The sequence below is a fragment of the Myotis daubentonii genome, chromosome 5, assembly GCF_963259705.1.
Source record: "Myotis daubentonii chromosome 5, mMyoDau2.1, whole genome shotgun sequence".
Taxonomy (NCBI): domain Eukaryota; kingdom Metazoa; phylum Chordata; class Mammalia; order Chiroptera; family Vespertilionidae; genus Myotis; species Myotis daubentonii.
In genome coordinates this window covers 4,139,518-4,143,670 of record NC_081844.1, presented here as the reverse complement: position 1 = coordinate 4,143,670, position 4,153 = coordinate 4,139,518, and positions in this window count along the sequence as shown.

Sequence of the window (4,153 nt, the reverse complement as noted above, 5' to 3'; positions counted from 1 at the left end):
GTGGGGTTACTGTGCTCGTCCGGGTACCAGGCGTGGAGGCTGGGACATCCCGAGATGAGAAGCTCAAGGCCACCTAACGAGAAACGGTGAGCTGGGCCTTGACTCAGAGAGAGACACGAGTGCCTACTGGGCGCCCGCCTAAGAATCTTCCCGTGAATAAACTCTGGAAGCCACCGTGGAAGCTCCCATGGTGAGGAAGGTTATAGAAAGGCTGTGGGTCTCCCCTTGCCGCCTTCTCGCTGAATGGAAGTCGGCGGCTCTTGGCCACGTGCTGGCCCCGTGCTGGGTGTGTGTTCAGAGCCGAGAGCGTGCCCAGTCTGCTGGTGTCCAGTCTCAGCACAGGGCTGTCTTCCTTGCCTCCTCCCCATGGCTGTCTGGATGCCTAACAGGCACCCACTTCCCCACCTGCGGAAAACCCGCCTCCAGAACGCCCCCATCACTGATTGACAGCCCTTTCCTTTGGCCAGATTACTTGTTGCATAAATAATTTGATTGGCAGCTCTATCTTTTAAGGTCATATTATGATGGCTCTCTAAGCTCCTGTAGGTATTTTCACAGATAGAAATCCCGGGAGAGGACACCATCACTCTCCCCATTTCGCACCTGTGGGCCTTGGGGCCTTCAGCCTCATGCCAAGTTACAAGCAGTGGGAGGCAGAGCTGGGGTCTGAATCCGGTGACTGGACTCTCGAGTCAGGTCCCCCAGTCACAGCAGACACTCTGTCTCCTGCCTGTGTAGCACATTCGCTTACACATTCCTGCCAAGAGATTCAGGACGCAGAGGAGGTCCTCCAACCCCCTTTCTAAAGGAGATTAAAGTTCGTGTTTATTTTACCTGCCAGTGAACGGCTCCAAGCATTGATAGAAATGGAGTGATCTCTCTCCGACTAATTTTTGAGAAAATAATCTCAATGTGAATGATAGTTACAGACCAGTGACTGGTCATTGCTTGGCCCTTCCCTTCCCTGTATTTCTCCTGGTTAGTTATTTTCTCTATAAAATAGTGTCACTCGAGAAACGAGGACTCTTTAGGACCGCCGTGGAAACGTGGAGTGGCTGGTCTGTCTCGCGAAATCACTGCTGCCAGTGAGGTATCTCCTGAGGCAAAGCTGGACACGGAGCCAGTCTGAGAGCCCACACCCCACGTGAGAGGGTGGGGTGGGAGAGAGCACATAGCTAAAAGCCCCCAGGGCTGGCCTGGCTCACTCACTCACAGCTGTGGCTCTCTGAAGCAGGGGTCCTCAAACTACGGCCCGCGGGCCACGTGTGGCCACCGAAAACATTTGTTTTTTTATTTCAAAATAAGATATGTGCAGTGTGCATAGGAATTTGTTCATAGTTTTTTTTTAAAAAAAACTATAGTCCGGCCCTCCAACGGTCTGGGGGACAGTGAACTGGCCCCTGTTTAAAAAGTTTGAGGACCCCTGCTCTGGAGTAACAGAAATCTGTTTATATGAGAAAAGGCAAAGGAAGTATAACAAGGATTTCTATTCATAGAAGCAACCACTGCCCAACAGGGGGCACCTGGGCAGAGAGCACCCAACAGGAGACACCTGGACAGAGAGCACCCAACAGGGGACACCTGGACAGAGAGCACCCAACAGGGGACACCTGGACAGAGAGCACCCAACAGGGGACACCTGGACAGAGAGCACCCAACAGGGGACACCTGGACAGAGAGCACCCAACAGGGGACACCTGGACAGAGAGCACCCAACAGGGGACACCTGGGCAGAGAGCACCCAACAGGGGACACCTGGGCAGAGAGCACCCAACAGGGGACACCTGGACAGAGAGCACCCAACAGGGGACACCTGGGCAGAGAGCACCCAACAGGGGACACCTGGGCAGAGAGCACCCAACAGGGGACACCTGGACAGAGAGCACCCAACAGGGGACACCTGGACAGAGAGCACCCAACAGGGGCCACCTGGACAGAGAGCACCCAACAGGGGCCACCTGGACAGAGAGCACCCAACAGGGGACTCCTGGGCAGAGAACACCCAACAGGGGACACCTGGACAGAGAGCACCCAACAGGGGCCACCTGGACAGAGAGCACCCAACAGGGGACACCTGGGCAGAGAGCACCCAACAGGGGACACCTGGGCAGAGAGCACCCAACAGGGGACACCTGGGCAGAGAACACCCAACAGGGGACACCTGGGCAGAGAGCACCCAACAGGGGACACCTGGGCAGAGAGCACCCAACAGGGGACACCTGGACAGAGAGCACCCAACAGGGGACACCTGGACAGAGAGCACCCAACAGGGGACACCTGGACAGAGAGCACCCAACAGGGGACACCTGGACAGAGAACACCCAACAGGAGATACCTGGACAGAGAGCGCCCAACAGGGGCCACCTGGGCAGAGAACACCCAACAGGGGACACCTGGACAGAGAGCACCCAACAGGGGACACCTGGGCAGAGAGCACCCAACAGGGGCCACCTGGACAGAGAGCACCCAACAGGGGCCACCTGGGCAGAGAACACCCAACAGGGGACACCTGGACAGAGAGCACCCAACAGGGGCCACCTGGACAGAGAGCACCCAACAGGGGACACCTGGACAGAGAGCACCCAACAGGGGACACCTGGGCAGAGAGCACCCAACAGGGGACACCTGGGCAGAGAGCACCCAACAGGGGACACCTGGGCAGAGAGCACCCAACAGGGGACACCTGGGCAGAGAGCACCCAACAGGGGACACCTGGACAGAGAGCACCCAACAGGGGACACCTGGACAGAGAACACCCAACAGGGGGCACCTGGACAGAGAACACCCAAAGACAGCAGGGCCAAGGACAGTGTTTCCTGGCAAGAAAATGTTCTGACCACTCCCCAGGTCACTGTTGTCCCATCCACTGGTTACCACTGTTAAGTACACACATAAGACCTCAAGTTATTAATATATATAACTATGGGGGGTGTGTGTGTTGGAAAAAAGCATTTTACATTATTGTTCTTTTTTTTCTTTTCTGCTGAGCATATTTTACTGTTAGGGAAGTGGCCGTTTCCAGGAAATCTATGCTTGTGTCCCCTAAAATCAGACCATATGAGTCATAACACTCCCCTGAAATCTCGGAACCATTTGATTCCCACTGCTAATTTTAGATATTGCCTTAAGGAAATGTCACTGCCTTTCACTTCAGTGCACCCCAACAGACCAAGATACCAGCAAAGAGTAAACACACACACATGTGCACACACACACACACACACATACAGCACACGTCTATACTATTAGCAGGTAGATATTTATCCTTCAACATGTGCGGGGCACCTGTGCATGCCTGGGAACCGTGGACACAGAGGTGACCACACCCACATGTAAACGAGCTATTGTACATACCAGGCAGAGCATGTGGCCTGGCTGGTTGGAGGTCAAACAAGATCAGCAGCCCCATGTTGGAGGGGGCCCAAGAGGGCAAGGCTCCAGGTGTCCGAGCTGCATGCACTGGGGCCAGGACTCGTTTCAGGGAAAGGAGGGGATTCACGGGGCTGGGCCCGGGAGGAGCCCATTCATCCCCTTCGAAAGGCTCTGAATTTCAGGAGTTTTGGGATTTATACTACATCCATGTGGGCATCTCATAGGAAGCGCTGAAGATAAATGTGAACGATGTGATCAACTGTCAATTCTTTCTTTTCTCCTTCCTGCAGCACACTCTTCCCTTTCGTATTCTTGCTTATCTCTCACTCTCTTTCTTCCACGCCAGGATGAGGCCTGCCCATCGGCCCCTTGGTGCAGCGCTCAGCACCCACCCCTCAGACCCCTGGCCCCACTACCAAGTGCTCCATCACTCGATGCCTTGCACGGGCCAAGAGCCCACCAACTGAGGGAAAATGTGAGGTCAGGAAAGAGTTCATGTCCGATGGTGTTCTCTGTCCGATTTCTCCTAATCCATGGAGAAAACCCGGACTTTGCCTAGGAAAGTGCAGCCTTGAACCCGAGAACCACCTGTAAACGTTCTGCCAACATAGGAGAGAAGCTGTGCACACGATGCCAATTTCCTCTGCACTGAATGGCTTTCTCTCTTAGTTCCATAAAATTAGCAGAACTTAAAGAACAACAGATGACTCACTAAGCCCCACACAGCTCAGCGCACATTCGGGAGGCGCTGCCCGAAAGCCTGGCCTGAGGGACACGGTGA